The 25,031-nt window shown below is 40.0% G+C and overlaps 1 pseudogene; it reads left to right on the plus strand.

The window, feature by feature from the left end:
• Positions 1-14,863: 14,863 nt before the first annotated feature.
• On the plus strand, positions 14,864-24,812 carry LOC119889782 (annotated as a pseudogene).
• The last annotated feature ends 219 nt before the right edge of the window (positions 24,813-25,031 follow it).

Raw genomic sequence — 25,031 nt, forward strand, 5'->3', positions numbered from 1 at the left:
CGGAGACCAAAGAGCTCAATGAGGGTGAATATTAGATCAGATGGTGACTCTTATTGAATGCTAATGTTGCTCTCTATCTGCTGAGTGTGTGAATAAGTAACATTTTGCTGAGATGTTGGCCATATCAACATGATAATGTATATATAGTATATAACTAATATACAGTATCTCACAAAAAAAGTGAGTACACACCTCACATTTTTGTAAATATTTGAAGAAATGACACTTTGCTACAAAGTAAAGTAGTGACTGTACAGCTTGTATAACAGTGTAAATTTGCTTCAAAATAACACATCACGCAGCCATTAATGTCTAAACCGCTGGCAACGTAATTGAGGACACCCCTAAGTGAAAATGTCCAAATTCGGCCCAATTAGCCATTTTCCCTCCCCGGTGTCATGTGACTCTCTAGTGTTACAAGGTCTCAGGTGTGAATGGGGAGCAGGTGTGTTAAATTTGGTGTTATCGCTCTCACACTCCCTCATACTGCTCACTGGAAGTTCAACATGGTTCCTCATAACAAAGAACTCTCTGAGGATCTGAAAAGAAACAAACATAAAGATGGCCTAGGCGAGAAGAAGACCATACAACGGTTCAACAGGACAGTGCACTGTTTCAGAAAGCGGGTTTAGTGAAAACTCTGAGTAAGTTCAGCCCGAGATGAGGGAAACTCTGGGTTTTCGGTTTCAGAGAGCGAGATCAGACAAACTCTAGGTCTGTAACCCCGGCAACTTACACTGCAAACCTAACCTGCTCGGGGGGAGGTTTACTTACTTAACTTAACTAACGCTGAGTTTCGCTCTGACTCCTCCCCTCCTGCGGAGCCTGAAGCAGCTGTCCCACACACCGTTTCATTTCCTCATTCATACTGTCGCTATCAAAGCACATAAATGAACGCAATTACGTCTTTAGAAACATCGGAATTACAGTTAAATAGGCTGTTTAGTGTGTTTTTTTTACCCAAACATAATCTTGAACATGATGCTTTTATGATCAATCTGTCATCGATGTATGGACAGAGAGTAATCTTTGGACATCGTAAATTTATCCTCAGCACAGAATAAAATCTATAAGCTCCACTGTCCGACTCTGTGGACATTAAGGCAGCTGTCAGGTTGGCAACAGTTGCACAAAAACACTTAGGCCTCCCGTGCGCTACAGTGCTGCAGTATTCACTGTTTAAAGTAGGCCTAATCTGTATAAAACTGATCAATGAACAGTAATCTCTCATCTTGTAGTTGCACTGATTGAACATTCCTATCATAGTTATCAACTGGATATGGTGTGAATATCTCTGAGTGACCATGACTGTGGTGCAGCTGAAATAAATACATGTAGTTTAAAATTGAGTTTTTCATTCTCTGCTGACAATCTGAATGTGTTTTGACAGCATTTCATAAAATACGAAATGAGCAAGATTATATTAATGTAACATAGACGTCTAAAACTTCTGTCAGTTTGAAGCTAGACACATTTTACATAGCAAAAAAATCATTAATAGGCCGACTGAGTCGGACTGTCACTTTCCACTCACAGGTCCGCGAGGAGCCTAAACTGTGTCTAATCTGCTCCATTAATATTTTCATCTTCAGCTATTGCCACCGGCATTTAGTCCCGTCAGGTTCCAGCTGAATAAACAGGCCTATCATCGTCCGCGTTGGCACGTGCTCACATTTCTAGCTCCACCCGATTTAAAATGGAGACTCTGCCTTTATTTACCCGTTGCCATGGTGAATCGTACTATCGGAGCTCCATTGATGAGGCTTTTTTTCATCCCCACGCACGCGCTTCCATCAGGCTCAACATACTCAGAGTTGACTGAACTTATTCTGATGGGCCTTTCTGAAACAGAAAGCTCGGAGTTTGACGGCTCAGAGTTCGTCAACTCAGAGTTCAGGTTTACCCTAAGAGTTTGTTGAACCTGCTTTCTGAAACAAGGCCCAGGTTCCACTCAGAACAGGCCTCGCCACCAAATTAAGTCGAGTGCATGTGCTCAGCGTCATATCCAGAGGTTGTCTTTGGGAAATAGACATAGGAGGCCAGCCTGTCAGGGCTCAGACCATATGCCGCACACTGCATCAAACTGGTCTGCATGGCTGTCGTCCCAGAAGGAAGCCTCTTCTAAAGATGATGACAAGATTTATAAAAATGTAAGGGGTGTACTCACCCCTCCATATATGCTACATACTAACACTTATGATCAATATTAATATTCATATTGGCATCCTTATATGGCTGGTGTTGTGTCCATCTCGCCTACATTTGGATACACTTTATCTCATAATAATTTTGAGGAATAATGTAATTATACAATAATGCAAATTGTCTTTTGACTATGCCTGTAAAATGTTCTTTCTTTAGCTGAGTTTAGTAAGGTTAGTTAAAAATAAAAATGTCTTGCCATGATGCTTAAATGGAAAAAATAAAACTCAGATACAATAACACAATATTTTATTACATATATTTATACATGAGGTCAGGGTGAATTGTTACCAACTCTAACTGATCAGTGTGCCCAGTTTAAAACACATCGACACTAAATATGAGAGTTCAGTGTTTGGATTAATCAGAATTGTCCACCTTCTGGTCAGTTTGCACACTGACAAGTAATCTACATAATCACAAGGTAGCTGTGGCACAGGTGTTTCTATTGTTCTGTCCACCTCATTTACATCAATGAGTGTAGGCTAAGTAACTGCCAGTTGAGTGTATATATACACTCACCTTGGCTGTTTTAACCAGGTGCAAAGGTCCCTGAGTGGCTGGAACCTTTGCTGCAATGATTTCCTGAGTTGAATGTGGTGCACTGTGATGCATAACTCATTTTGCAACGAAACTCTGCATCTCTATTATCATTGATTATTTTAGATTTAAGAGAAAAGCTCTCTTCTACTTATTGCACAGTAAAGCAAAGTTTCATTGATGACAAGAGAATATTACATGCCATTTTTATTAATTTGAGTTTTTTTTATGGGAATCACTTATCATTCAGGATGTGGCAGGACACTATCTAAAGAGATCTGCTTGACACCCAAGTTCCTTCTGAAATCTGTCCTTTTGGGTGGAGGTCAGTGATCCGCTAAATTACCTATACAGGTGACCTTACCTGTTACCATAAGCAGCAGATGAGCAGCAGCTGTATGTGGAAATGTCATTGCTGTGCTGATGCTATATATCTTTCTATCAGACAACCCCAGTTCCTTAAATGCTCTTTCCCCATGTACAAAGCTGAGTCCTTGCCGCAAGGGCCTGGGTTTGAGTCGCCCTTTCCTGTCTCTTTTAACTTTTTTTTTCATAAATAAAGACAAGAAAGACCCCAAAATACTTTAATTCTTTTGACAGAAAACTCAGATTAACTAGAGGAAAGTCAGAGGTGCACAGTAAGGGAAAAAGTCCAGGTTTAAGCTTGCGCTATTCTAGCTGGTTTAAACAACCAGTGTTTGAAATAAACTTATGTGTCAACAAAAAAACACTGAAGACTTTGCTCTCAACAGGTGACTCTCAATCCACTGAAAACTCATAGCCCAATTGTAAGTCATTGAATTGAATAGTTTGACTTCAGACTTTGAATACTGATATTTTTTATCATGGCTCTCCTGTGCAGGACTGCTGCTGAGCCAAATCCAGCTTGTGGTGCAGGGTTAGTCACCACCTTAGTGTGTAGAATTTATTTTTGTTTCAAGTCAAATCATGTTACGAGAAACATTCATTGTGCCCCACCTTCTTTGCACGGCAGGTTCACAATAAGCAGATGACTTTAATCTTCAATCTCAGCAGTAATATTCACAATCATGTTTTATTTACTTCACTTACATATTTCAAGTTTCAATGTAAAGTAACATTTAGAATTTTTTTGAAATGGGGGAAAAACACTTCCAGAATCAGTGGCTCCTCTCTCACTTGCAGTGGTGTAGTTGGTGCTTTTATTGTTCTCTTGGGTTGGTGCCAAGACACACCTGATTCTGATCTATAATTACACACCTACATCCACCTATCTTCAGCCATATTAAAGGAGAGGCCAAAAATCCAGTCCCCTCAGGATTGTTGTCATCTTCCGTATGACTTGTCATGCACAGACTTTTGAACTCGTTGTTGCTCACTCCCATCTCTCTCTGTTCAGGGAAACATCAATGGACCCCCTCGCCACAAACCCTCCTGTAAACCCTGGAACTCAAAGCCCCAGTCCTCATCAGCCAGCTCCTCGCCCTGCATCACTTTGAGCTTTGTGCAAAATACATCTTTAAAAACTGCTCTGCTTGTGTCTGGTCTGCTTTTTGGTCATTATAAGAAACCTGACACTACGTATTAACTGAAAGTTTAAAGCATGTAGTAGAACTAGTTTTACCTGGCTGTGTTTTAACGAGTAATTGGAATTCATAGTCCTCACCTCTCTCCAAAAATGTGGTTCATATCAGTCCAGTTCTGAGGTCTTTACACTGGCTTCCTATTTGTCAAATAATGATTTTTAAACATAACTGTTGGTTTATAAAGCTCTGATCATCTGCTACATTATGAACAATCCAAACATCTCAGGTGGGACAGCTCTGCTTTTGCTTTCTGTTCGCTGAGTGAAACCTAACATGGAAAAGCAGATTTCACTTATTATTCACCATATATTTGGAACAAACTCCCACAAAACTGCAGGTCTGCTGCAACTCTCAGTTCTTTCAAATCAAGGCACGAGACTTTTCCTTTTGCCGTTTAATAAATCTTTTCCTGCGTACAGGGTCGCGGGGGGCTGGAGCCAATCCCAGCTGACATCAGGAGAAAGGTGGGGTACACCCTGGACAGGTCGCCAGTCCATCGCAGGGCCACACATAGACAGAAAACCACTCACACCAAAGGTCAATTTAAGGTCACCAATCAACCTAGTCCGCATGTCTTTGGACGTTGGGAGGAAGCCGGAGCACCCGCGCAGACACAGGGGGAACACGCAAACTCCACACAGAAAGGCTGGGACGACCGGGGTAAGCTCTTTTAAATTGTATTTTTATATTGGGGTGGTAATGGTGCAGTGGATAAGATGTCTTTGGTGTGAGAGACCCAGGTTTGAATCCACTGTGAGACACCATTGTGTCCCTGAGCAAGACACTAAACCACGAGTTGCTCCAGAGGCATGCGACCTCTGACATATATAGCAATTTTAAGTCGCTTTGGATAAAAGCGTCAGCTAAATGTAAATGTATTACCCGATGTTACTTTTATGTTTTTTGTAAAGCACTTTTAATAGCCTTGTTGAAATTTGCTATACAAAAAACTTGCCTTGCTTTCTGTATTACTTCTGAAAAAAGGTGGAACTATGTTTATAGATGTACTGCTGCCAATGGTGGTATAGGACTGAAAGTGCCCTTCCTTCCTCGCACCTGCAGGTTTACAATAAGCATATACATCAGCAGTAATGTGCCTACACTCTAAGAAATGATTCATGGGATTAGTAAATCCATCTTAAATATTCTGAGCTTTTTTACTATTTAGAATTAGGTTTGTTAGATACACTTGTTTTATTCAGTTGATAACTTATTTTAAGAAGAAATCTGTCTCATCTCAAAAATAAGTGGATATTTATTGAACTTTTCTGAGTTCACTTAACAACAGACAATGTTACGTTAGGGCTACTTGTAGGTTATATCTAGTGGGCATCTTTTAAAATCATGAGTAAGTTACTAGGCAGAACTTGTCTGGACTTGTTTTGCCACCAGACCAAGGCTTCCACATGAAAGACAGAAGTGTGGTAGAAAGCAACTTTGCCTTTCATGATAGAAAGGTGGGTTACTTGGTGAGTATTAGTTTAGACTTGTTTTATGAGCAATGGCTAACATTAATAACTGCCTACATGGCAAAAATAAAATTTTCACAATGCTAAAATTTGAATAATTGTCCCTAAACTAATTCAGTGTTAAAGAGCTAGCTAGCTCCTACTAGTTAAGTTCCAGTTGTTTTTGTGTTTTGTTTCACAAAGGCAGCCAAATGAGCTTGATTGGCACTGAACCTCTTAAGCATTTGTTGTAACACTGCAAAGGTTAGCAAATGTGTATTTAGCTTGGTCTTAATTTAAAATCAACAATAATTTACATTGATGCAGGTTTGGCCTGCAACAGCCATTGGGGGTGCTGATTTACATTCATGATTAAACAATGTATGCCACATATTTCAGTGTAACATTCTTGAATGTTGATGTTTAAGCTGTAACATTTTAGTGAAGTTTTAACTGGTTGAGCCACAGTTTTAGTTTAGTTTTATTCAGTGGATTCAGCACTATGCAAAGGTGGGCTGTAAAGCTGCCACCATTGTTTTAGACACACCATTGTTGCAACATGTGAGTTTGTCGTGTGTGTGCTAGTTATCTGTAAGTTTGAACATTTGAATCATGTTGTATTATTTTGGAGATAATTTTTTGATTTGGCATTACAACATTCTAACTAGTTATAATGACTTTCTTTAAAATGATCAATACATTATTTGACACAGCCCAGGCCTCATAAACTTCATCTTTTAGTAATTTTTCAATCCTCATGGAGGAGCACTTTAAAAATATGGATAATTCTGTGGAAAGGAGGAGAGAGGTTACTATCTGAGGCTTAGTGGTGTATCTCTGAGAAAAGGAAGAAGATCTCTTCAAAGAGCAGTTGCTAGGTAAATCAGGCACTTTGCAGAAATGGAATATAATAAAATCCTTGTATTTTTGTTACCTTAGAATGAGCCATACAACTTACAGGGGGAGTAGGACACACCACAGTAGGACGGCTAAACCAAACACTGACTAGAGTTAGGGCCTTTCATGTTAATGAAGAATTTCTAGCCACCCAAGTTTCTCCTACACATGTGGAAGGACAAGTTGTTTTCAGTTAGTTGCAATCTGCAATTTCATCGCTAGGTGCTCCTAAATCCTACACACTGGTTCTTTAATTTCAGACACACTATAATTTGTGTTACTCTCATTTTAAAAAAATGATGATTTAAGACACTGACATTTATTCTGACATTATTTATGCCAGAACGGTGGTGGGGATATTACTTATGAAGTGATGAAGACCCTTGTATCCAGATGTGCCAACCTGTCTGAGCCTCCCAGTGCAATGATTGTGATTGAGGGAACAGAAGACCTGAATGTACCCAGAGCATGTGCATTGCTAATAGGGCTGAAATATGAAATATGAAAAACACTTTTGAAAAGTTTCAAAAGCTATTCCATGAGCTGGATGGTCTGAAAGCCAGTCTGAAGTTAATGTCTTTAAAAGTAAACTTCTGTCCTAAAAATGTCACAAGAAATTCCACCTGTTGTTGAGCAAAATACAGCAGCTGTAATGCGTAGTTGGTACTGGTTAAAATACAGTTTGTTAAAACTACAATTGCTATGTGCAATTTCTTCTGACTTAAGTGAAATAAGTTGATTATAATTGAAAAAATTCAGGTAACAATTTTCATTTCTGAGTAGAATGAAAGTAAAACAAAGACGTTTGAATAAGTTAAAATTTAATATTTCAACCACTTAACAACACCAAAACCTTATCATTAAAATGAAGTTTGTTCAACTAAATTAAGCTTGTAGATGACAAAGTAAATCACGTTGGTTACTAAACTAATTGAGTTTGTCTAACTATAAAAGTCTCATGAGACATACTGAAAAATGGCTTGAGTTGGAATTACTAGATCAATTGTTACCTTAATCTTTTAAAGTAGAGCTAGTGCATTCTTTTTTAGAGTTTAGACACCATCATTAACTCCCAGTTATTCATAAAGCAACCTGTATTTGGCTAATTAAGTAAGATTGAGTTGTTCTGGGAAATCCGTTTCCGTCAGTCCGGTCCTTCCCTGTCGCCACTGCCTGCCAGCCTCAGTAGTTGGGACAGCCAATAGTGGGCTCTCTGTCGCCAGCACTTCTCATTAGCCTGGTAGTCCGGTCAGGTTGGCAATAGGACGAAAGGGAAAAGCAGCAGCAGCACTTTCACTTCCTGCAGGGATCAGAATCTGCACTCAGGAACATCCACACAGCTAAATTTAACTGAAAGCACGTTTTGTATAGCATATCCAACTTGGATTTTGTTTTACGCACTAGCCACATAAGTCTGAAATGTCACTAAGGTTACATCCACTGCATCTAATGGAATAATCAGTGAGGTAGGCACATATAAATCAACATGTACAGATAACATGAAAACCTACAATAGTGATTGTTTGAGTCATATTGGATTATTTTCTATTTATTGCACTGTAGATATTCACCTACAATACGTTTCTTTCAATAACCAATAAAAAAACTAAATTAGAACCACATTATTATGACTGTAACAATTTGCTCTTTAGATTTACTATAAATGACACTACTATATATATATATATATATATATATATATATATATATATATATATATATCAGGAGTATAGCCTACTAGTCATATATTGAGTTTAACCAGTTCCCTTACTTACTGTATCCAGCTGACTGAGAGACCTACATTCAGTTGTTGTAGAAAAAATCCTACAAAATAAGTTCTGATGTCACAAGAAAGAGAGTAGTTGCGCCATCTTGTGGTGTCTCAACGCAGTATTTATAATGCAGAATGTAAAATAATGTGATGTTTTACCTATTTACAACTGAAATGATTTTTAGTAAAACTATATAGTTAACAGTTTTTCTTCCAGAGCTTGGACAAAAGTTATTCTGAAAGTAGTTGAATGTATGTTCATCAGAGTGATGGCTTTGGGAAGAAACTGTTCCTGAGTCTGTTGGATTTGGCGTACAGTGCTCTGTAGCGCCTACCAGAGGGGAGGAGCTGGAACAGGTTGTGTCCGGGGTGAGATGGATCTGCAGTGATGTTTCCTGCCCGTTTCCTGACTCTGGAAATGTACAAGTCCTGAATGGAGGGCAGGTTGGCACCGATTATTTTTTCTGCAGTCCTGACAGTCAGTTGAGTATGGTGATGGGGGGGCAGAGTGGTGGGGCTCCTCCTGAAGTCCGCGGTCATCTCCACAGTTTTGAGCGTGTTACGCTCCAGGTTGTTCTGACCACACCAGAGAGCCAGCTGATCAACCTCCCGTCTGTAGGCCGACTCGTCACCGTCCCGGATGAGGCGGATGACCGTTGTGTCGTCAGCGAACTTCAGGAGTTTGACAGATGGGTCCCCTGAGGTGCAGTCGTTGGTGTAGAGGGAGAAGAGCAGTGGGGAGAGCGCACAACCTTGGGGGGCGCCAGTGCTGATAGTCCGGGTGCTGGATGTGATGTTTCCCAGCCTCACCTGCTGACTCCTGTCAGTCAGGAAGTCTGTGATCCACTGACAGGTGGAGGCTGGCACAGTGAGCTGGGTGAGTTTGGTGCTGAGGATGTCCGGGATGATGGGGTTGAACGCCGAGCTGAAGTCCACAAACAGGATCCTTGCATATGTCCCTGGAGTTGCAGGATGCAATGCAGTCCCAAGTTGACAGCATCATCCACTGACCTGTTAGCCCTGCAGGCAAACTGCAGGGGGCCCAGCAGGGGGCCTGTAATGTCCTTCAGGTGGGCCATCACCAGTCTTTCAAAGGACTTCATGACTACAGATGTCAGATCGACAGGCCTGTAGTCATTTAATCCAGAGATGGAAGGTTTTTGGGGGACCGGGATGACTGTGGAGCGTTTGAAGCAGGAGGGAGCTTCACACAGCTCCAGTGATCTGTTGAAGGTCTGTGTGAAGAAGATGGGGGCCAGCTGGTCTGCACAGATTTTCAGGCAGGATGATGACACGTTCAGGACCAGGAGCCTTCCTGATCTTCTGCCTCTGAAAGAGGTGGCGCACATCCTCTTCACAGATCATGAGTGCAGGTGAGGGGTCAGAGAGGAGGGGGGTATCAGCGTGGCAGTGTGGGAAGGTAATTGTTGGAGCGGGGGAGAGGTGTGACTGTGGGCTTCTCAAACCTACAGTAGAAAACTATTCAGCTCATCAGCTAGTCGTTGAGTACCAGCAGTGTTGGGGGATTGTCTCCTGTGGTTAGTAAGTGTCTTCAGGCCTCTTCACACTGACGCAGTGTCGCTGGCTGTGAAGCTGTTTCCTAGCTTTTCAGCATAGCTGAATATTGAGAACCCAAGTACTTTGTGTTTTGGGTAAACTTGGTGGCACATTTATTTGCAGTTTAATTTTTAGCCAACAAAAACAAAAGGACTCCAGGTCTAATAATCATATTCTCCAGATGTGAGAAAACATGCTTGTTTGGTAGGGATTTCAGCTAAAATCACAATATTTATATATTCTTTAGTAAAAATATAAAAATTACTAAAGTCAAGATTCACATCAAAATTTGTGTCAAAACAATCCTCATGCTTATTTGCTTATCATTCAGCCTTACTTTTAAGCACAGCTATTGACTGCAGTTATAAAGTCTGCAGGCAGCCTGCATCTCTGATACATGTTAAAGTCTGATAATCTTTTAATATGCTGTTCTTTTTCAAAGGTAGCACTATAATCTTTATAAATCAATCTGGTTCTTACCAGCAGGACCCGTAAACCTGATCTTTATTTCACAGTCTAACACTTTTCTGAGTAAGCATGGAGCAATTCAACCCTCAGATTCTTGAGATCTGTCCTATTCATGCTGTAGAGAAGGAGAACGCAATATTTGTTGTGGATTTATCTTTTCATGGATCTCAAAGTTGGCTTTTGCTGCAGCTTGTGATTGGAGGTGGGTAATGACTCTGATCAGACGGCAACAGTACAGTCTTGGAGCTTGAGATTTAACGTACAACTCTTGAGTGTCATAAAGATTTCTTCTTTCTTCTTTCTTATAAAGATTTTAAGGCAGCTTAACACTGCCACCATCTTTGTTTACCTGGTCTGGCATCAGAGGCAGAGAACAGAACCACAGACAGGAATGTAGTACAAAATATGATCTTTATTAGAAATATAAATTCAACCAAATGAAGGTCCAAGACAAAACAAACTGGGTCAAGTTAAAAATCAATCAACATCTTGACAAACGTCTGTTATGACATTGTGCTTGTAGAACGTAAACCACCTTCTCTGTGTTTTCAGTTGATTAATAACAGGGATGGGCAATCACGTGGTTAGTCTTCAAATTTTAAAAGGAAGGTTTCGGGAACCACATCTGTACTCAATAAGCTTCTAAAGCTAAATACAATGAAGTAAAAGCAGAAATACCACTGAGTCTAATAGTCTTAAGAGAGATCAAGTGACCCTTTGTATGCAATGACAATGTCTGGAATCTGATCATGTGCTAATATCTGGGTATGAGAGAGAGTTAAGGTAAGGCTCGAGTTCACCTGAAAATCTAAAAACTGAAGGAGTTCATTCACTTACAGCAACCAATATTTCTTTTCTATTTAAAAACAAGAGGACAGATAAAAAGGAGAAGCAGGAAGTTGGTTTAGTGACTGAAAGAAAAAGTGACTGGAAGAAAAATCTAACAGGGAAATGTTTAATTAATCGGTGAATTCTTTTGATGGGTAATTTCTACTGATGGTACAAATGGCAATTTTCTAAAATGAATAATAAAAAGTCTGATAAAACCACTGTACACTACCTGCTCAGCACCAAAGAGCAACGGACAAAGTTAGAGAATCGCTGGTTAACATAGAGCCAGGTATACAGTATTTCTCAGGATAATCACTCCATCCATCATGCCAAATCAATACAACGATTGGCCTGAACTTGTTTTCAATTATTGTAGGAATCTTATGTCTTTCAGTAGTATTTATAGAAATGGCCATGGTACTATGCAACATGATAGTAATAATGTACAATAGACATGCACAGTACTACTCTGATCTGATTTTCAAATTCGCCCCTATTAATACCTGAAGAAAAACATGGTTGCTTTCCAGCTGTGTTACTTTCGCACAAATAGTCATAACTTCTAAATAGCTGAAACTGTACTGGAGAAAGTGAAAAGCTAAGGGACAGTTTTGATAATTTAATCAACATGACTACATGATCATTTTGACTGTTAATAATCAGATCTGCTTTGGCACAATCCATTTACTAAACTTGCTACTTTATTCTACCACAGAGAGTCGCAAGTCAGATTTTTAATAAATACCTTTTTTTAAATTGCTGTTCTAGTAGCTGGAAGCCCTTAGCGGCCATCGATTTATATTTTACTCCATTTTCCCGGGATAATTATCTTGTGATCTCGAGATAACAAACCATGCTATTGCCTCTCTTTCTGTGTATGGCGATATGCTGTATAAAATTATTCTCTGCATCACTGAATCATGCAGCTGAATGCATGCAGGTTCCATTGGCCAAAAAAACACAACGGGACCATACAATTTTTGCTACTGTAACTACACAGCTTTGTTCGGTGGCATTACTCATGCTCAGCAAGTTTGTGATTTATAAGGTATTATTATGTCTGTTTATCTGAAATATTTGTAATGTATTTTAATGAGGGTATAATGTAGGAATATTTTCAACATGGTCGAGTAAATGGCACAGTGGGATGTAAAAAAAGTGTCAGAATCAGATGTAAGCTCTTAACTACACCCAGAGTTTCTCAATTACAGAGAAATTGTGATTTGCAAAATGTTTTACGTAAATTTTCTGTTTCTCCTTAGAGTGAGTCCAATAACAGTACAACCGACTGTCGTTTGGTTATCCACTGGCCCCTCGCACCTTCTCCAAATGCGTTGAGACGACTCTAAAGCTAAAGTCACTATGCTGGGAGGGCAAGAGGGGGCTGTTCTGTCTGGGCGACCTGCTGCTGCTGGCCTGCTCCAGAGACGAGGCGGCCCTGTAGACGGTAAGGCTAGTAACACATCTGTCACATCTTGGCTTTGAGTGAGCTGGGAAGAAATTCCCCCCTCTTCCTTCTCAGCGAATCACCTATCTGGAGAGTTATTGTGGTCACCCTATTTTGAGATAAATGGGAATTCTGTGTACATAGAGAAAGTCTTAGATCCTTTGAGTTCAGCTCATAATGAATGGGGGCAAAAACAAAAGGTTTGCGTTTATAATTATGTTCAGTGTAATTTAACGTCATAGCAGAGCTGCATCGCCTTTACTTAAGCATGAGCTGTTTACCAGAACTGAACATTTATAAGTGTCGATTTACAGGAAGAGAAATCTGAAAGTAGCCTACCACATCAATTTCAGTTTACATGACTGAGAAAACAAGACTGTCACAGTGCCTGGCCCAGGCTCAGTGGTTCATTGGGTACGACACTTGAAGGAATGCCAAAATAAACAAACTAGCACTGTCGGGAAGAACAATAGATCCACATAGGTGTACAATGATTGAGCATGCATGCAGCATCTATGGCAGATCAGGAGATGATTCAGGGGATTGGAGAAAAAATATTCTTTATATTTTGCAGGCATCACATAAACATACCTGTCAGCTGAGGTAGTAAAACTTTCCACTCCTGGAGAAGATTTCAAAAATAACAGTTGTATGTGACAAGGTGCATCTTGGTATTAAGTCAGTCTGGTGCAGGAAAATGAAAAACAGAACAACCCCACATGAGATTATCACCGGATGTATCTACTGAAATAAATAAAATGTGATGAGTTGTTTTAAAGTCAACTAAACCATCAAAAGTCCAGTCAAAATTTGCAGCACCAAACGCTAGTTGTTAATGCTAATGTTAATGTATCAGAAATCATAATAAGATAAAATTAAAGCTGCAAGCAGCGTTGGGCGGGCCCTCGCACTTGTAAGCGCGTCCGCGTGTGAGCTGGCCGAGTTGCACATTCTGGAGCTCTGCCGGTGCGGCTGTGAATTTGCTACGCGGTTATGACGCTGCATGAAGGTGTAATGTACCCAAACAATAAAATAAATTCCTTTTATATTTCCCTGCCTTGTTGCCTTGTTGAGCTTTAGCTGGCACCCTGTTGTAAAGGATTGCACTCATAAAAATGTAAAAATTTGTCATTTTGGTTCCTCCTCCCAGGTAGTTTGCAGGATTGTTGCTGAATTTCAAGTTCAAGTATTAATGGAAAGTTAACTGAAATGCACTGAACTCTATGGTGAAAAGACATTTTTATGTATTTCTTAGGCAATTGCTGCAACTACATCACACTACAAAGACCAAATATTAACTTTTTTTATTACCTGAAATCTTATGTAGATGTATCATGTCTAAGATGAGACTGTATTGAACCCCTGGGGTGTAATTGGGTGCTTCACTGTGCAGCAAAAGCAGAGAAAGATACAAAAGTATGAAAGCAGAGCAAATGAAGCAACATCATTGATCAAAGTTACATTCTCGTATTAATCAGCAATATTTGTTTATATGTGAACACTTGTCACACAGATGCTGCACAATGAGTTAAAAACTCTGCAGAGAGCACAATAAAGCCCTCACAAGATTACAGAAAACAAAACTGTGCTGATGAGAGCAAACAGTTAACAAGTATCATAAGAAGACAAAAGAGGACTGTTTATGTAATGGGAAAGATCAGCATAAGAGGAAGGAGTAAGCAAGTACTTGCTACAACAAAACAGTCCTGACCTTTTGATGTTAAGTTTGAAATAAAAATCATCTGTCATGCCTCCATTTTATTAAATTAAACTATTTAGTCATATCATGCACTGCACTGAGTTTTATTCTCCTGTTAAAACTATTTTTTCCCTTTTATTTTAAATCAAATCATATTTACATGAGAGCTTTTATACTGCCTTGTGTTTCTTTGATATTTTGTCTGAATGCCTAATATTTCATTGCACTTTGAAGTGCCTTAAAGGCTTAACTGCAAACTTTCTATGCCCTCATGACCTCAGTGCTGCAGCTTCAAGTACAAAACTACAGTGGACAAAGCAAAGTGAAATACAATACAAAAGTCTGTCTCCATGCAAAATGTTTTAACTCCTTACTATGTGTTCAACGAAAACCAGTTTTTCAGCTGGCCTATTGTTCTGAAACAAAGTATGTCACTAAACTCGCCAGGACTGTCACCAGCTTGTTTGGCTGACCTCCAAGTGTATATAAAGATCCTGCAGGTGGATGTGAGTGGCAGAGAACCTTGAGACACAGGTGAGTTCGGAGCATCATGGCTTCCACACTGGTGTTTCTGCTTCAGCTGCTCCTGGTCTCGCTGTCATCTGCATCATATTACTTTGGGGGAACCGTGACCTACACCTACAAAAGAAGAAACCCTGATGGAACATTTAGAGTGAGAGATACACCTTTAAATGATTTGCAACATGCATTACAGAAAATCTGCGAATATATTTTTATGGTGTTATATTCTGGGAATAGCTTAACTTGTCAAGTTATCATTAATGTTGCTGTTCATTTATATTGATTTGATTTATATTTATATCAGTTTTTACTATGTTAAACTATTTTCTTTAGATAAATTGTAAAATTGTTATGTATGGTTATTATTACTTTGTCATAGTTTTATTGATAAATCTCTCTCTTTCTAAAATAATAAAACTTCCTCTGATACTGATGATGCTGGCATGCTGCTTAGGAACCTAAAAATACATCATGTTATTTTATTTATTTTGCTTGGGGTTATTTGTACAGCAACTGTTCATCCAAATTTCTTTACATCTGAGAGTAAGAATTGATTTTGGGTGGATGTAAAATTATATGGATTGTTTTCGTGGATGCTCCTGATTCTCTCAGCAGCATCCAGGGTGTCCACTAAAAGTTTAAATTATACTCCATTTTGCATTTTAGTTATATTAGTTACATTAAGGTAAACTTGAGGACACCCTAAATATTTTTAATTAGATTGTAAAGACTTGTAACTTTCTTTGATCAATACATGCTTGCAAGACAAAGTATAGTCTGGTCTCGGAAAAAAGAAATTTACCTTTTACATTGTAGAAGGAACTGGATGACATCTTGATAATGCTTTATGAAACTGGATGATCTTTTGACTGTATTTCCCCCTGCATAATATTATTATGGATTTTATTCTGTTGTTCTTTTCTTAGTCATCTCAAGATCCAATGGGTGTCTTTGACAAATTATAATAGTGTAGATAGCATTATAGACTGATATACAATTTACAAAACTGTCTTTCGCTTCACTAAAGGAACCATCTCTAGCTGTACAATTACTTAATCTGACTACTACTAATCTTTTTTCCGCAGGTGGACTTTCGCAACAGGGCAACCTTTGATGACTGTCAGAACTCTCTCAACTGGTCTTGTTACGCCGGCAACTGTGGCTATAATACCACAAGTGAGAGAGGCGTAGTTGACTGGAGCAACAATGCACCACAGTACAACTATCAATGGTGTGAAACTGAAAAAGTCAGTACAAGAAGTATCCCAAGTGACAACCCTTTTCAAATGAGGTTAGATTTTTGATTTGCTTAAGACGAGACACCAGAGTCCAAAATTATGAGTTTGCTTTAATCTTTCAATTTTCAGATTTCAAGTTTGACCAACCTTTTTAAAACTCTCCATATTGATTCATATATCATTTGAAAGCTTTTTTTCTAGAGCACAATGTTAGCTAGTTTATATATCACACATTTTGAGATGTGTTTATTTGACAAACAGTAATTTTTATGCTAGGTGTGTTTGTATTTCTGAAAATGACATGTTTCCTGCACGCCAATTCATATTTCTGGCCCTTCAAAGCAGTTGGAACATCATACATTTACACACTGTTTCTCAGGCCTTATAGCACGGCATTTACAGAGGTTTTTAAAAATATCTTTGATCAGTCTCATTTTATGAGGCATTTTATCTGTGAAATTGTGGGAAAAAAGGGTTCCAACACACAAATGAGTGTCATCTTTTCAATAAATCCATGAAATATTTTGATAAACTGTTCTGTAAATGTCTGGCCTTTTGGTATATTATCACAATAAAACCAAAAAAAAATCAATTTATGTTTTTATCAGTTTGTAAAGTATTATTGTGATATGACTACTTTGGGGGGAGGGGGTGCTTGACTGTGATGTCTCACCTCGTGAATATTTTTGCTCTATTGCTGTAATATTTATATGATATTTATCCTGCTAAAACTTCAGTTGCACACAGTTGTATTTGCTGTGGTTCTGCGTATCATAAAAGTAACAGCTGCTAGATATTGTATTTCAAGAGTGTTGTTTCCATCACACCAGCACTGCTAGCTGTTGTTGGATCCCAACGCAAAACTGGGTTCATAATTTGAGACTTATGACTTATGTGGATTTGGGAACAAGATCTGACACTGGAAAACCAAACCAATCGCCAGAAGTTGCCATTCTACCTTTACTACGGTGAGTCCCCTGCTGTTATCATTAAACAGTAACGATAACTTCTAATCACTTTGCTAAAGAACCTGTGGGAAATTTCCTACAATGACCACCAGTAGTAGATAAAAACACCCACTCTGCCAGCCAGATAGATGGAACAGCTATTCAGACATGCTGTGTGTAATTCTTCTAATTTAATCCTTTGTTAAAAGTATCCTTGGCAGCAGACTGTTGCTAACCTCTGTTAATGTGTCTGTTCAAGAGTTCCTCAGAACTGCCCACGGACATACAAGCTGATGTCCTTTGATCCTGATGGTGACAAAGTTCGATGCAGATATGGAAATATCATAGGTACTGAGTGCAGCTCGTGCAACCAGCCTTCAGGCTTTGACTTAGATCAGGTTTGTCGACAAATCAGTTTCCCAATACCTTGTACAACACAGGATTGATGCTTTGCCTCCCTTAACTACTAAATGTTCACATTGTCAGGGCTCTTGCACATTACACTACCGAGACTCTTATGCCAACACCGGAGTGTATGGATTTGAGTTGGTGGTGGAGGACTTCCCACAAGGGCACATCTCTCTGACCTACACTGATGGATCCAGATCCTCCAGGGATCCACTGAGAAAGAGACAAGCCAGATCCCCAAGGAGAAGGAGACAAGCACCAACCACAACCGCAGCACCAAACACAACCCCATGGTGGTGGGATAGTACAACTACAGGTGCAGAAACCACATACCCATGGTGGTGGTGGTGGTATAATGCACCAACCACAACTACAGCACCAACCACAACCACAGCATCATACCCATGGTGGTGGTATGGTTCAACAACAAGCCCAGTACCAACTACAACCGCAGTACCACCCCCAACCCCATGGTGGTGGAATGGGCCGACTACAACCGCAGCACCAACCACAACCCCATGGTGGTGGGATAGTACAACTACAGGTGCAGAAACCACATACCCATGGTGGTGGTGGTGGTATAATGCACCAGCTACAACTACAGCACCAACCACAACCACAGCATCATATCCATGGTGGTGGTATGGTTCAACAACAAGCCCAGTACCAACTACAACCGCAGGACTAACCACAACCCCATGGTGGTGGAATGGTCCGACTACAAGTGCAGAACCGACCACTTACCCTTGGTGGTGGTGGTGGCATAATACACCAACTACAACCCCAGCACCAACCACAACCCCATGGGGGTGGTGGACAACCACAACAACACTACCTACAACTACTGAAGCAACTACTACAACCACCCCGCCATACACTAGCAGCAGGACACACCTGCACGCCACCACTCCTCCTCTCAGTAAACTACCGTTGCAATTCTCTGTACTTGGTAAGATGGGTTTTTCTACACATTCTAGTGAGCCAATTCATACTCAATCACATTGAGCAACAACTTGCTGCTGCACAGCTCTCACTGGGTTGAAACCTTCATGCTGGACCTCTAGATACACCTTAAATGGTGACTTTATACATGGCGGGATTGAAATACAGGCATCCAGGTCCCCCAAAAAGCCAGAAACCATATTTTACTAAAATTTTACTAAAATTATTAGATTTTAAGATTTATCAGTTAACTGTTTCCTACCATGAAGATCTCTGTCCTGTGAAAATCAAGTTTTTCATAAAAGTCTGCTCTTCATGAGCGAATAAAAACTGTCCTATTTTTTCCACATATGATCCAGTGGACCCACCCGCTCCTTCATGTCAGGATGGACTCTACTTGCCAAAGTTTTTGAACCCAACACCTGAAAATGGAGCGCACATCCAAGCGGAGGTCAACAAAGAGGTGGAGATCAGAGTCAAAGCACAAGCTACATATGCAATGTAAGTGAGAACCAACATGAACAGTGTGGCAGGAAAACATTCTCAGGATTTCAACAAGAAAGATAACACCAGCAATAACGAGGAAATCTCTGTTTTTTTGTTTTGTTTTCATACAGGATACGTGATATCATCATCAGTGGGCCACTGAATATCCAAAAGCACAGGACGACACGTGATGAGTTTGTCATTAGGTGGACGCCTACTCCAGATGACCTGGGAGATCATTACCCCATCTGCTTTGCTGTTGAGTCAGTGACAGGGTGAGCCTTGGGTTCATTTTAGGGCTGAAATGATTCATCAATTAAATTTATAAAATCGATTCATAAAATGCTTCTACACAAATTCTTTGCATCGATGCTTTGTTTAATCCATGTAACTATACAGCACAGTGTTTCGCAGGGACATTTATTACTGTCGCACATCGCTGTCGCCGCCGCCGCCAAGCAAAAGTACTTCTTAAACAAAGCATCGATGAATCGTTGAAATAATCTAATAGAAGCTTTGAATACTAAAATCATTGTTAGCTGCAGCGCTAGTTCATTTCCTTTATGACAGAATTAGTATGTGTGTGTATACCTTAATTTATCTTTGTACACATTTTTTGATCTTTTTCAACACTGCTGGGAGGGGTAGAAAAAATAGGGTTCGTTTATGAATACAAGTTCAAGGACATTAACAAATCAAACCATATACAAATATATTAGACCCCCCACCAAGAAAACCTGGTTATGTTACTTAATTATACACTTTTGTCAGTTTCACTGTAATTTGAAAACAAAACAATTTTGATTTTCACAATGACATATCAGCTTAATTGAATGAGTTAAGTCAGTGTTCACCGATGTCTTTCAGGGCTGACATCTATCAGTCTGAAATAAGGTGTGTTCTGGTGGACACTGGGACGAAGCAAGGTGAGTCTAAGCCCTTTCATGTCAACTTTGTGTAGTGCAGCTGCAACTGTGTGTTTTTTCACCAAATATAATGTAAGCTTGTGCATTTCATTCCTCACCAACCCCATTCTTAAAGTATTTAAAATCTTTAAAAAATTTAGCATCCATACTTACTAGCTAGCAATCATTTTTCTGTCTTTGTCGGCGCATTCCTGCATGTTTGGTCCATTATTGCCGCTTGTAGATCAGTGCAATAGTGTAACAACATTATGACTAAGTATCACTATACTCATGTAAATGCGCGTGTATAAGCGCAAGTCATCTCGTCATAGAAAACAACTCTATAGTGCTACTAGAGGTTTCTTTAAATTTAGCATTTAGCAATTCTTGAACACTAGAGGGCGGAAATACAGTGCTGAAATTAAAACATGTTTTATCACAATAGTTTTTATAAGACATACACAGTTTTGAGCATAGTATTTAGTAAATCATTTAAATATTCATGTCTTGCTCTAGTTGTAGCCAATGTGATCTGCAGTCAGTCCACAATGACAGTAGAGGTTGAGAAATCTTCATTCTCTGGACTCAGTGAGGATCATTTGCGGCTCAGTGACCCCACCAACGCCGCCTGCAGCCTCCGCACACACTCCAACAGCACTCACATCATCGCTGTCATCCCCCTCAATGCTTGTGGCACTCAGATCGAGGTAAGGCAGCGTGATTAGTTTTATTTCCCACTGTGCTCTTCTCTCAGTTACAGTTGATTTTCCTTTTCATTAGTAGTGTGAGGACTGAATCCATAACTTTTTACTACGCAGGAAGATGATGACAACCTCATTTTTAAGAATGAGATCACCACAATTCCTAACCATGATTGATCCAAATTCGTACCCTGTGGAGTTTGACGTAGGGAGCAGGATCTACATGCAGATAGATGCCACCTCTTCATCCAACACCACCGAGCTGTTTGTGGAGTCCTGCAGCGCTGCACCATATGACAACCCAAACTACCGGCCAACCTACTCCATCATTGAAAATGGGTGAGTTCAGCCCCTTCTGGCAACAGAGGGCATAACAAAGTATTTGTAAAGATTTGTTGTTTGCTTGTATTTTGGAGGTTGTAGCTAAATTGCCCGAGAGTGTCCAACGAAGGTTAAAGTCAAGGGCAACTGGACTTGGTTTTAAGATACTGGAAGACGTTTCGTCACTCATCCAAGGGACTTCTTCAGTTCTGACTGACTGGTAGGGAAACTCGGCTGTTTAACCTCAGTGGGTTCGTTTGCCAGTTGAGAAAGCATCCTTGAACAGGGGAGGGGGTCTACGCCACCACTCATCCCCCACTTACAATGCTGTCCTTTCATCACTTCCCAGGAAACTCAACAAACGTAACCTATTGGCCTCAGGTGAAGATACCAACGATGGTCGTTCAGTCTTGGCCTCGGGTAGTCCTAACGACTGTAACGACTGTTACAACAACCAGGAACACTAACGAACCAGCGGTGTCGACGATCCTGGCAAACAAACCCACTGAGGTTAAATAGCTGAGTTTCCCTACCAGTCAGTCAGAACTGACGAATCACATGATTGTCCATAGTTAACTCATGGTTAATCGCAAATTACTCACACATTTTTTTAATCTGTTCTAGGTGCACTTTGAAAGGGATATTTTTCAAGCTTTTAATACTCTTATCAACATGATGTATGTATTTTATGTTCTGTATGTTCTGTGGTTCTGTACATGTTCGTTACATATTCGTGGCAGAGAGAAACTTTCAGGAACATAGCTGACTGGCACGTTGCACGGAGTTGCAAGTTCAAGTTCTTTTTTCGCAAATCTTTGGCGTGAACTAGCCCATTTCCGCTCAAGCAGGGTTGTTTCTGTTTGTAATCCACAGTGTTACTGTTGCAACTCTTCCTGATTTCCCAAACTATGGGTCAGGCCAAGGGTCATAATCACACAATGCACATGCGTTAATTGTGCATCAAAAAAAACAGTGGAGTGAAAAGGTATTGTTGTGTAAACTTTGACAGCCCTAGTAAACACCTTCAATAAAGTAATACCTCTGCGTCTTCAATGGCACCCATTGTAAGGGAAGAGTTACAGAGGCAACGTGCCTAATGTTGTTTTTGTTTCCCTTTACTAGTTGTAAAGTGGACTCGACTGTTGAAATCCATTCCTCAACCAACGAAAGACAATTCCAGTTCAGCATGGAGGCCTTCAGGTTCATCGGCTTGCATGACCAGGTGAAGAATGGACTGTGACAGATATATCAGGCATATGCACCTTTACATTCTGGTTGGAATGATGGGGGAGGATCCAATTTTTTGTTTAATGTATGATGGATAGATTGTTTGGCTGGGTTAACCAAAAGTTTAGTTCAAGTTGGCATGCCTACATCCATGGAGATATGTCCGATAGTCTGTGATCCGCGCCGAGATGGATCGTCTGGTGGGAAGAAGAGGTAGAGTTGCGTATCATCTGCGTAGCAATGGTAGGGGAAGCCATTCAACCCAAGGCGGTTGGGAAAGTTCCCAAAGCCAGTTTCAACACATTCTTTTCTACCGTAGGGCCTATATCAATCCTGCGTGATGACTGTAACTCCTTTTCAACAATTCACTACCACATAAGCATATAAACCCTGTCCCAGCAGCTCTGTTTTGACCCTGAGAGCGTTCCCCACCCTGACTGCCGCAGAGTGGAATAGCCCCGCCCACACAAGCCCCTCAGCTATCTAGTATGTTTATTAATTCTGAAAGTGTGACACTGCACTCCCTTGGGTTTGCAGCAACACACCCGCTGTGGTGGAAATTGTATTCCTGGTGAGAGGTTGAGCAAATAATTGAGTTACAATGAACCATTGTCTTTGAAGAAATTATTTAACAAAAGAGAATAAACAGAGAAGTGCTATAACAGAATCAGCTGGACCAGAGGTTCTGTCTTCTAAGACAGTCACTAACGTCTGGCCCAGAGCAAAGGGCTGCATGATCATTTACACAGTCTGAGCATCTATGTTTTGGGGAACAAAAGGTCCTTGACTGGTCCCAGTCAAGGAAGTAGAAGAGCAGCTAGTGAGGAAAACAATCAAGAACCCCACATCCCTGACCTAAACCCCACACGTGGACTGACTGGAATAACAAGAACAATAATAAAGATGGAACAGGTTAAAGATTTAAAACAATATATAAGACATAATAAAAGGAGAAATATAGCACTCTTATAAGTACTTGCATAAAACATGATAAGTGTAAGAAGAAAACAATTTTCTGCCCTTACACCCACCAGTTACACACATGCAACTATTATATTCTAATGAGCTTTATATGTATCTTTTTTCAGGATGATTGAATAAAATATTGAGTTATTAATGAGACTGAATTTTGATATTTATTTAGGATAAATTGTTACATTAATGAAATAAAAGAAAAAATAATAAGATTAATCGATTTGAAAAATGATCGTTAGGTGTGGCCCTAGGTAGGAGTACTACATGTCAAGCCTTTTGCGCCGTTGCCCGAGAGAGACAGCGAGAGGCATGTAGGACTGCTACAAGTTTGCAATGCTCAAGTGCAATGCTCACTGAGCAGGAGCTGGCCGGGAAGGATGATGTAAAAAAAAAAAAAAAAATAGAGGCGCAGAGGTTTGATCTTGTATGTGGGTTCTGATTGCAACTTTGCCATTTGTCCACTAGAAAATACTTTGGTAGGTCTGCTGATGCAATGACACTGTGTCCTGTTGTATTCAGGTTTACATCAGCTGTTCAGTCCTGATGTGTAAAGCAGGGGACCCCAACACCAGGTGCTCACAGGGATGCATCAACTCCACATCTCAAGCTGGTCACCACCATAACCACAGAAAGAGAGAAGCGGTCACCCAGAGTTCAAGGCACCTTGTTTCCCAGGGTCCCCTGCGCTTAACGAGATCAGCAGAGAGCACCGGAAGCCCAGGTAAAGTACAGGGACTGTTTTTATGACAGCGCACATGCATCATTTAAGTGCCAGTTAGACTTCGGACAAGTTCGAATTCAAATTGTGCTTCTCTTTTTCTCCAGTGATGAACCTGAATCTGAACCTGGTCTTCATCGCTGGTTGTCTTCTTGCAGCTGTTGGCATGATCAGTGCATTGGTTTTGTACAAAGCCAAAATGTCAAGAGTCAAATACCAACCTTTGCCTGCATTTGAAAATTAAGTGAGCTACTTGTGCAGAATGCCAATTCTGTATTAATTACATTCAAATATAATTAATACAATTAATTAATAGCTATTTTGATTATTAGATATTGCATATTCATGGATCAAAGTATGTGCACATGTTGCATGAACATCTTTAGAAATGACTACAGCTGTATAAGCTAAAAGAGGTAGTAATCTGTGCCAGAGAAAATAGCAAACCAAACAGAAACAACAATGAGGATGATCAAGTTGTAATGCAGCTGCTGGTTCGCTTGTGGTGGTCACTGCTGTGGGATCCCATTTAGCTTTACAACTGTTATTAAGTATAACAGCATGTATTCCTATACAATCATAATCATTCTTAAATCAAAAATGAAAATGCTATAATCAAAATCCCTTTATGGCTACTCAGTTATGAAACACTTTACTTTAATTCACCTCTGCTTTTTGAGTACTTTCCTGTTGCTGAAGCTCATCATGTTTCATAAAAGTGCAGCAAACTACAGAATGATCACGACTGCAATAATCCATTATGTAAAAGTATACAAAACAGTCACATTTGTAAGAATTTCTGTGTAAATGGGGCAGAGTATCTAAACTTAAGAGGAACACTATTGTAATGAATCAATGTGGGGAGAGTCTCATTGCCTTGTTGACACGTGAATGTAAGGATTCTTGTAATGATGAATGATTACTCTCACACCAGCACGTACCTTGAGATCCTCGGGCAGAGGTCTGCTGTCTGTTCCAGAGTCTCGACTGAAAACTAAAGGGGACAGAGCGTTTGCTGTCAGGGCCCCGAGGCTCTGGAACAGCCTGCCCGAGGAAATCAGGTCGGCTGAGTCAGTGAACTCTTTTAAGTCCCTTCTTAAAACATACTTTTATAGGAGAGCTTTTCCCCATCTTATTTGATTTTATTTTATCCCTTTTATTTTATTGTATTTTACTAATTTTATATTTATCTGTATTTTAGTCTTTTCAATGTTTT

The sequence above is a fragment of the Micropterus salmoides genome, unplaced genomic scaffold (assembly GCF_014851395.1).
Source record: "Micropterus salmoides isolate LMB-PRFRI ecotype aquatic unplaced genomic scaffold, ASM1485139v1 Ms_hic_scaffold_6, whole genome shotgun sequence".
Taxonomy (NCBI): domain Eukaryota; kingdom Metazoa; phylum Chordata; class Actinopteri; order Centrarchiformes; family Centrarchidae; genus Micropterus; species Micropterus salmoides.